Source organism: Suncus etruscus, chromosome 11 (genome assembly GCF_024139225.1).
Source record: "Suncus etruscus isolate mSunEtr1 chromosome 11, mSunEtr1.pri.cur, whole genome shotgun sequence".
NCBI classification, from domain to species: Eukaryota; Metazoa; Chordata; class Mammalia; order Eulipotyphla; family Soricidae; genus Suncus; species Suncus etruscus.
Genome location: NC_064858.1, coordinates 71,267,730 through 71,278,679, shown reverse-complemented (window position 1 = coordinate 71,278,679; position 10,950 = coordinate 71,267,730). Strand labels below are relative to the sequence as shown.

At 35.0% G+C, this 10,950-nt stretch overlaps 1 pseudogene; it reads left to right on the top strand.

Annotated features, from left to right (window-relative positions):
* The first annotated feature begins 4,671 nt into the window (after nucleotides 1–4,671).
* On the top strand, nucleotides 4,672–5,054 carry LOC126022103 (DNA-directed RNA polymerase II subunit RPB4-like; annotated as a pseudogene).
* The last annotated feature ends 5,896 nt before the right edge of the window (nucleotides 5,055–10,950 follow it).

Here is a 10,950-nt window from a genome sequence, read left to right as displayed (position 1 = left end):
ACCTACATGTTGTTCTATATGTTTCTTCTTATGTTTTATATATATAACATATATGTATATATAACATGTACATATATGTTATATACATGTGTGTATATATGTGTATATATACATATACATAAGTATATATAACATATATATGTTTCTTCTTATGGTATCAGGTCTGATATCAAGGTCTTTAATCCATTTGGACTTTATCCTCATACATGGTGTTAGCTGGGGGTCTGAGTTTGCTTTTTTGCAAGTGGCTAACCAGTTGTGCCAGCACCACTTGTTGAAGAGGCTTTCCTTGTTCCATTTAAGATTTCTTGCCCCTTTATCAAAAATTAGATGAATGTATGTCTGGGGAACATTCTCTGAGAATTCAAGCCTATTGCACTGATCTGAAGATCTGTCTTTTTTCAAATACCATGCTGTTTTGATAACTATTGCTTTGTAATTTAGTTTAAAATTGGGGAAATTCAAGCCTCCCATATTCCTTTTTGCAAGGATTGCTTTAGCTATTCGTGGGTGTTTATTGTTCCAAATGAATTTCAGAAGTGTTTGATCCACTTCTTTGAAGAATGTCATGGTATCTTTAGAGGGACTCATTAAATCTGTACAATGCTTTGAGGAGTATTTCCATTTTAATGATAATCTTGCCAATCCATGAGTAGGGTATGTCTTTCTATTTCTGTGTGCCTCTCTTATCTCCTGGAGAAGGGTTTTTATAGTTTTCTTTGTATATGTCCTTCATCTCTTTAGTTAGGTTGACCCCAAGATATTTGAGTTTGTGGAGCACTAATGTGAATGGGATTGTTTTTTTAATGTCTATTTATTTTCTATCATTATTGATTTATAAGAAGGCCATTGACTTTTATGTGTTAATTTTATAGCCTGCCCCTTTGCTATATAAAGTTTTTAGAAACCTTTTGGCAGAATATTTAGGGTTTTCTAAATATAGTTTCATGTCATCTTCAAAGAGAGCTTGACTTCTTCCTTACCAAACTAGATGTCCTGGATCTCTTTTTCTTACCTAATCGCTATGGCAAGAACTTACAACACTATGTTGAATAGTAGTGGTGAGAGAGGGCAGCCTTTTCTTGTGCCAAAGAAAAGAGGAAAGGCTTTTAGTTTATCTCTATTAAGAATATTATTTGCCATTGGCTTGTTGTAGATTGCCTCAACTATATTGAGAAAATTTCCTTCTATTTCCATCTTGATGAGAGTTTTTATCAAGAATGGGTTTTGGACCTTATCAAGTGCTTTCTCTGCATCTATTGATATGATCATATGGATTTTATTTTTCATTTTATTTATATGGTGTATTATGTTGTTTGATTTACATATATTAAACCTTCCTTGCATTCCTGGGATGAAACGTACTTGGTTGTGGTGAATGACCTTGATGAGGCATTGGATCCTGTTTGTCAGAATTTTGTGAGGATCTTTACATCTGTGTTCCTCAGGGATATTGGTTTTGGTATCAAGATGATGTTAGCTTCGTAAAAACTGGGAGTGTTCCTGATTTTTCAGTTTCATGAAAAAGCCTGAAGAGGATTGGGAGGCGTTCCTCTCGGAAGTTTTGAAAGAATTCGTTTGTGAATCCATCTGGTCCTGAAGTTTTGTTTTTGGGAAGACTCTTGATGACCTTTTAATTTCCTCATTAGTGATGTGTCTGTTTACATATGAAAGGTCATCCTTGTTTAACAGTGTAATATTATGAGTCCAAGAATTTATCTATTTCTTCCAGGATTTCATGTTTTGTGGCATAGAGTTTTACAAAATAGTCTCTGATTACCCTTTGAATCACTGCAGTATCTGTGGTGATCTCTCCCTTTCATTCCTAATTCAGTGTATTAGATTTCTCTTTCTCTGTTTCTTTGTGAGTTTTGCTAGTGGTGTATTGATCTTGTTTATTTTTTAAAAGAACCAACTTTTGCTTTTGTTGATCCTTTGTATTGTTTTGTTGATTTCCATTTTATTGAATTCTGCTCTAAGTATGTACTTCTACCTACCTATTTTTGATTTATTTTGTTGGTCATTTTCTAGTTCTAAAAGCTGTGTCATTAAACTTTTTATATAGGCCTTTTCTTCCCTTCCAATGTGTGCTTGCAAGGCTATAAGTTTTCCTCTTAGTACTGCTTATGCTGTGTCCCATAAATTCTGACAATTTGTGTCTTCATTCTCATTTATTTCCAGGAATGCTTTGATTTCCTTTTTTATTTTATCTCTGAACCACTGGTTGTTCATTAGTGAGCTGCTGAGTTTCCATGCCTTAAAGTTTTTCTTCTGTGTTTATTTGTTATTTCAGTGCTTTGTAGTCAATGAAGGTAAATTATACAATTTCTATCCTCTTGACTTTATGGAGATATGTTTTAATGGTCAGCATGTGGTGTGGTCTATCCTGGAGAATGACGCATGTGCATTGGAGAAGAATGTGTATCCAGGTTTCTGGGATGGAGAGCCCTATATATCTACTAGTCTACTTTCTTCCATTTCTCTTTTCAGAGTTAATATAGATTTTTGTTGGGTTTCATCATGGTTGACCTATCTAGGGGTGTCAGGGCTATGCTGAGATCTCCCACTATTATTGTGCTGTTATTGTCTTCTTTCAGGTTTGTCAAGGGTTGTATTAAATATTTTGCAGGTACATCATTGGGTGCATATATGTTTAGGAGTGTTATTTCTTCTTCTTGTACATATCCTTCGATTAGTAAAAAATGACCAACATTTTCATTTATTACTTTTCTGAGTTTAAAGTTTGTTTATAATCTTCCACTGTTAAAAAGCCACTCCAGCTTTTTTAAGATGTTGTTTGCTGGGAAGGAATCACACTCCTAAAAATATATACCCACAATGAAGTACCAGAAAAATAGTTATACAATTGTTGTCAAATCTAAAAGAAGATATTAATAGCAACACTATAATAGAGGGAGTACTCAAAACCGCCCTATCACCTCTTGATAGGCCAACCAGTCTAAAACCTAACAAAAATACACTAACTCTGAAAGGAGAAAAGGAATAAATGGGCTACTATATATATTATTTAATATATATAGGAAAGTCCATCCCAAGAAAACTAGATACACATTATTTTCCAATGCACATGGGTCATTCTCCAGGATAGACCACATGCTGACCCATGAAACTTACCTCCATACACTCAAGAGGATAAAAATTGTACAAACTACCTTTTCAGATCACAATAAACTGAAATTGGAAGTGAACTACAAAAAGACACTGAAGGAAAAATTTAAATCCTGGAAATTAAGACACAGCAAAAGCAGAACTAAAAGAAAATTTTATAGCTTTGTAAGCACACATCAGGAAAGAAGGGACCTTCATTAATAACTTAATGATACGCCATATAAAATTAGAAAATTATCAACAAAATGAACCAAAATGAGGTAGCAGGAAGAAAAAAAAAAGCTTAGAGCAGAAATTAATGAGGTAGAAATACAAAAATAAAATAAAACAATATGAAAGATCAAAGAAAGCAAAGTTTTGTTATTTGAAAAAAATTAACAAGATAAATAAACCACTAGCAAAACTTACAAAATAATGAAGAAAGAGAAAGTCAATAAACCAGATAAGAAATGAAAAGTGGGGTCGGAGAGATAGCATGGAGGTAAGGCATTTGCCTTGCATGCAGAAAGATGGTAGTTTGAAACCTGGCATCCCATATGGTCCTCCGAGCCTGCCAGGAGCAATTTCTGAGAGTAGAGCCAGGAGTGGCCCTGAGCGCTGTCGGGTGTGACCCAAAACAAACAAACAAAAAAAACAAATGAAAAGGGAGGGATCACTACAGAAACTACAGAGATTGAAGGGATTATCAGAGACTACTTTGAGAAGCTCTATATCAAAAATATATGAGAACATATAAGAAATGGATAAATTCTTGGACTCATAATCTTCCATGGTTAAACCAAGGATAATCTAGCATATCTTCACAGACCTTAACTCTTGAGGAAATTATAAGAGTAATCAAAAGTCTTCCCAAAATATAGAATTCCAGGTCCAGATGGATTCACTAACAAATTCTTTAAAAACTTTCAAGAAGAACTACTACCAATTCTTTCAAGCTTTTTCAGGAAATTGAAGAAACAGAAATACTCCCAAGTAGATTTTATGAACCTATAATCACCCTGATACCAAAATCAGACTGAAATTCTGTCCAAAAAGAATCTACAGACCAATATTCCTTATAAACACAGATGAATAAATCCTCAACAAAATCTTGGCATATGGGATCCAGAGCCTTATCAAGAAGGTGATAAACCATGACCCAGTACGTTTCATTCCAGAATGCAAGGATAGTTTAACATATGTAATCAATCAACATAGTACACTTTATCAACAAAATAAAAACAATATAATCATATTAATAGATACATAGAAAGCATTCATAAGGTCCAACACCCATTCATGATAAAAACTCTCAACAAGATGGAAATGGAAAGAATTTTTTCTCAATACAACCAGGGACATTTACCACCAGCCAATGGCAAATATTATTCTTTTTTTTTTTTTTTTGCCAAGACAAATGTTATATTTTGCCAGTATTCTCACAAAATAGTTGACATATTAATTTAAGCATATGTTTTATGTGAAGTTATTAACCTTTTTCTATTATTGTACATCTCTATAAACATAACTATATAGGAGCATTCCCCTCACCCTGGGCCTAAGATGGCAGCTGGCGGTTGGGATCAGCTGTACTGGCAACATGGAAGATGCTTCCCAGCTCATCGTCCCCAAAGAGTTTGAAACAAGCCGAGACTTTTCTCAATTCAAAGTTCTTCATCTGCTTTTGGAGCATCGGAAGCAGCAGAACAAGAGCGCTAAGGACGAACAAGGCCTTTCCGAGGGCTTCAGGTCAACTTTCAACTCTCCAGCCCGTTTCAGTCGTCTCAAAAATAGACCATCTGTATTTTATTGCACAGAAAACGCTTCCCAAGTTTGAGCTGGCATGAATAGCCAACCTGTGCCCAGCAACTGCTGAGGAGTCCACAGCCCTAACCCCAAGCTCGAGGGGCTGTGGTTCCAAGATAAGAGCTCAAACAGATTCTTGATCCTTTACAGACTATGCCCAACTTCCAGAATTAAACTCCAGCTCTCAGTGCCATGGAAGGAGCTCCATCCTGAGTGGGATGCCATGGTCCTAGTATCTGGCAGAGTTTGTACAGAAATCTAATTGCAGAAGACACCCAATGTTTCCCTTGGAGATAATAGTCCCATGAGGCCTTGCTTAAGTGGCTATTTGAAAACCAGCTTAATGGGAAAAATCTAAAAGCTTTTCTTCTAAAATCTGGTACAAGACAAGGCTGCCCCCTCTCACTGTTCCTAGTCAACATAGTGCTGGAAGTTCTTGCCATAGCAATTATGCAAGAAAACAATATCAAGGGTATCCAGATAGGAAATTATTAAGACAAGCTCCCACAGTTTGAAGATGTCATATACTAAATTTAGAAAACCCTAATGCCTCTACTAAAAAGCTTTTAGAAACAATAGATTCATATAGCAATGTGGCAGGCTATAAAATCAAAGGTTTTCTGATACACCAATAATGATAGAGAAAATAATGACATTAAAAAATAAATGTGGGGCAGGAGAGATAGCATGGAGGTAAGGCGTTTGCCTTGTATGTAGAAGGATGGTGGTTCGAATCGTGGCATCCCATATGGTCCCCTGAGCCTGCCAGGAGCGATTTCTGAACATCGAGCCAGGAGTAACCCCTGAGCATTGCTGGGTGTGACCCAAAAACAAAAACAAAAATAAATAAATTTTTGGGGTGTGAAAAGGAGTGTGTACAAAGCCTGTAGTTATTCCCTTGACAGTATGCTTCAAGAGTAGAGAAACCCTGTATCTTTTAGGCCAAGATAATTCCCTTTATAATTCTCCAATATTTACTGTGCCTAAAAATACCACAAAAACAAAACAAAACAAAACGAAAAAACCTTGCCACACCAGCCCTCCTTCCTTTTTATTTTCTCTTTTGTTCTCGTGGTTATTGTGTGGTTGTTGTATTTCTTGCCATAGTGCTTTCTGTAGCTGCTGGTTTTAATCTTTTTTTTTTTTAATTTTTTTTTTGGTTGGTTTATTTTGTTATTGGTGATGGTGGTTTTTGTGGGGGTTTTTGTATTTTTGTTATGTTCTCCCTTCTTTTTTTTTTTTTTTTTGGTTTTTGGGCTACACCCGGGGGTGCTCAGGGGTTATTCCTTGCTGTCTGCTCAGAAATAGCTCCTGGCAGGCTCGGGGGACCATATGGGACACTGGGATTCGAATCAACCACCTTTGGTCCTATATTGGCTGCTTGCAAGGCAAACGCCGCTGTGCTATCTCTCCGGGCCCACCCCTTCTTTTTTTATTATTATTTATAACCTCTAGAAGGACTCCTCCTAGTTTTTCTGCTGTGTGTATGTGGTGTGTGTGTGGTGGTTGTTTTTTGTTGTTTTGTTTGTTATTACTTTTTCTTATTTTCTCTCTTTTTTCTTCAAATAGAACCACATAACTTGAATCATCTTGTCTGCCTCATAAATTGAGGGGGGAAAATGAATGGTACCAGAACCAAACAGTCATACACATATTAAGTAGAAATAAAAATTGATCAGACTTTAACACCAAACCCAAAGTCAATGACACTAGAATCAATATCCAATATTCAACAAGCTATACACAGAGGAGACCAATTAGACTAGTACTTTGGAGCAAAGGAGGGAGATGCTGGAAACAGGGTGGAGGGAAGAAAATATTGTTGGTGGGAATACCCTGATTCAATGTCACTATGTACCTTAAATGTTACTGTGAAAGATTTGTAATCCACGTTGGTCACAATAAAAATTATTAAAAAAAAAAAGAAGAAATCCCATTCTTATTAGTGCCACACAAACTCATATAATGTGGATTCAACTTAACTGAAAATGTGAAGGACCTATATAAAGAAAACTACAAAACACTGTTTCAAGAATAAAAAGAGGGCACAATGAAATGAAGACACAAACTCTGTTCATGAATAGGGAGGATTAACTTCATTAAAATGGCAATACTCCCCAAAGCTAAGGATATACCATAGGAACACAAAAATCCAATACAAAAATCCCATCCTCACACCTATATTCATTGCAGAGCTATTTACAATAGCCAGACTCTGGAAACAACCAAAATACTCTTCAACAGATGAATGGCTAAAGAAACTGTGATACTTATACACTATAGAATATTATGCAGCCATCAGGAGAAAATGAAGTTATGAAATTTTCCTATCATGGATGTACATGGCATCTATTATGCTGAGTGAAATTAGTCAGAGAAAGAGAGAGAGGCACAGAATAGTCAAACTCACCTATGGGTTTTAAGAAAAATTAAAGATATTAAAATAATTCCCAGAGATGATGGCCGGAAGGACAGGCTCAAGATCTGAAGCTCACCACAAAGAGTAGTGAAAGCAGTTAGAGAAATAACTACACTGAGAACTATCATAACAATGTCAGTGAGTGATATAGAAAGTCTGTCTCAAATACAGGCAGACAGCGGGGAGGGAAGAGATGGAGGCATTGGTGATGGGAAGGTTGCACGGTGAAGGTGGGTTTTCTTGTTTTGACTGAAAACCAACTACAATTATGTTTGTAATCACAGTGTTTAAATAAAGAAATTATTTTTTATAAAAGGAAATAATGACTAGTATACAAAAGCCATCCACAGAATGGGAGAAACTATTCCTCATCAGATAAGGGGCTAATATCTAAGATATAAAAGATTCTGATAGAATTTAACAAGAAAAAGCAGCATCTAACCCCATAAAAAATGGAGAGAAGTAGTGAACAGACACTTTCTCAAAGAAGAAATGCAAATGGCCTAAAGGCACATGAAAAAAATGTTCCGCGTCACTAATCATCAGGGAAATGAAAATCAAAACAACAATAAGGTACCATCTCATGCCACTGAGACTAGCACACATCACAATGAACATGAACAATCATTGCTGGTGAAAATGCCATTTTGTCCAACCTTTATGGAAAACAATATGAAGATTCCTCTAAATAATAGAAATTGAGCTCCCATATAATCCAGTTATACAACTCCTAAGGATATACCCTAGGAACACAAAAACACAATACAGAAATGCCTTCTGCACATCTATATTTATTGCAGAGGTATTTTCAATAGCCAGAATCTGGAAATAATCCAAATACTCTTGAACAGATGAGTGGCTAAGGAAACTGTGATACATATACACAATGAAATACTATGCAGCCTTTAGGAGAGATAAAGTGATAAAATTTTCCTATGCATGTATGGACATGGAAACTATTATGCTGAGTGAAATAAGATACGAAATTGTCTCATTTATCCATGAAATTTAATAAAAATAAAAGACATTATTTTAATAACACTTATAGACAATAGAGATGAGGGCTGGCAGGACCATCTCAGGATATAAAGCTTACCACAGAGTGGTGAGTGCAGATAGAGAAATAATTACACTATCAACTATTATGACAATGTTAATTAATAAGTGAAATAGAATGCTGTCTTAAATACAGGCAGCAGCAGGGGAAGAGGGAGATGGTGGGCACTGGTTGTGGGAATGTCGCACTGGTGAAGGGAGGTGTTCTTTTCTGAAATCTAATTACATACAGGTTTGTAGTCATGGTACTTAAATAAAGATCTTATTACAAAATAATAAAAGTACCTATTGTCTTTCTTTTTAAGAATTCAATGAAATTAGCCCAGAGAGACAATGCAGACAGTAAGGTGCGAATCTTGCATTTAGCCACGTTAGGTTCAATCCTTGACCCTCCATATGGTCTTGCAAGCCCACCAAGAGCATCTCCTATGCACAGAGCTAGAAATGATCTCTGAGCACAGGTAGGTGTAGCTCCTCCCATAAAACAAATCCTAAATGCAAAACAATAACAGAAAAATAATTCAAAGGTATTTAGACATTAACATTTTGAATTATTTGAACCTCTGGTTTTCTCCTACCCTTTCAAGTCCAATTCCTGAAAAGATCTGAAATGATTTGATCATACAATCTCCTTTTATTTGCCTTTTAATTTTTTATTTGCCTTTTAATTTGTTTAAATTTAATATCTGAAATTTGAAGCTTCCACCTACAATGCAGTGATTGCATAAATAAAATAATTAATTTTTAATAAATTATACATATATAGTCACTATTCATTTTCATGAACCCAGACATTTGGAAATTAAAAATATCTCTAATAGAAATAATTACAGCAAAATTATTTCTAAAATCTAGCTTGGAGGTTTCTATTTTCTAACTAGTGAAAAAGAAATTGAGCAAGCAAGTTTTGCAAACTAATTTTCCTCATAGTTCTTTTTACCAAAAAGAAGTGTCGATCTATCTGAACTTACTACATATTTAGCAGATTTTCTAGCTTTTATTTCTCATTAAACACTGAAAGAAGGAAAGTAAGAAAATCCTCTAATTGTCAAGAGATGTTCATGATCAGTAATTTAAACTGTTGCTATGCTTAGCATACTATTCTCAATGTACATTACCCTAACAATTTTAATTTTCTACATTCAAAAATATGTCATGGACTTCTTTCATGTACTACCCTTAATGATGGAATTAATTTAATGTCCATATTCTCTTTGATTTCCTTGACCATGAGAGAACTTGACATACTTTTTTATTTTCCATACAAAAGTGTCAATGAAAATATTTCCTTTCTTTTACAACTTGTTTCTTTTAAGGTCAGGGATTAAACCAAGGGTCTAACATGTACATGCCAATTTCTTGACCACTGTCCAATACAATATTATTTGTAAAATACCATTTTAGAGAAGACTATTTTCTATTCAAGATTTTTATTTTAAATTATATTTTGCACTTAATTTTTCCACCTATATACAAACCCCTAAACAATGTGATTTATATTGTTGTCTTTAAACATTGTTTAAAGTGTGCCATAATATTTTTTATAGACCTAGTTACTGCATCAGGCCTAGTTATTAAGACTAAGATCTGAGACTTAATCCAGTCAGAATTCTTTTTTTCTAGGATAATTATTGCTCAGAAAACTGTTATAAACCAATGACTAAATCATTGCTTTCTTCAGAAAAATTGTGCAAATAAATAAATGGTGAGATATTTGTTTAAAATCTAATCATCAGGGCCAGAGTGATAGCACAGTAGTAGGCCATTTGCCTTGCATATGGCCTATCCAGGATGGACCTAGTTCAATCGCTGGCATCCCATATGGTCCCCCTAGCCAGGAGCAATTTCTGAGTGCATAGCCAGGAGTAATCCCTGAATGTGGCCCCAAAACAAAACAAACAAACAAACAAACAAACAAACATTTAATCATCAGTGTGTTGTGTTGGAAAATTTGGATATAAATAATATTTTTACAAGCTAGTTTAATGAATCTGTAGCCGTTCCTTTAATTACCTGTACCAGGAACCCAAAATTCTATAAATATTTCTCTCTTGATTTTCACTTTCAGAATCATCTAACATCTTGTTAAGATATAGCTTTGCTATACTGCAGTGCTCTGGTAGATTTTTTTTTTTCTGTGTTAATAGATATCTTGATACTAGGGTGAAGAGCTTGCCACCTTTTGGGAAATTTTATGAACCTGTGGAGAGCTATTCAAGGTTTCCTTGCTTCTATGATCCAATGGGTCTGACTTCGAAATAATGTGCTTTTTGGAGGCCCTTTGAACTTTTCACTCAGGGATTTTTCCAGACAGAATGAAGAAATTCATCTCTTCTGGGTCCTGGTACTGGTTTCTTAGATTTCCAACTGTTGCTTATTATGTATTCCAGAAAGTAAGATCTCTTTGAAGAGTCCTTTCTTGTGTGCATATGTGTGTGTTTCTGATCAGATTTGAAACTTTCTATTCTTATTTTATAAAACTTTATTTATTTTTTGGGTTTTGGGCCAAACCCAGAGGTATTCATGAGTTACTCCTGGCTCTACACTCAGAAATCACCCCT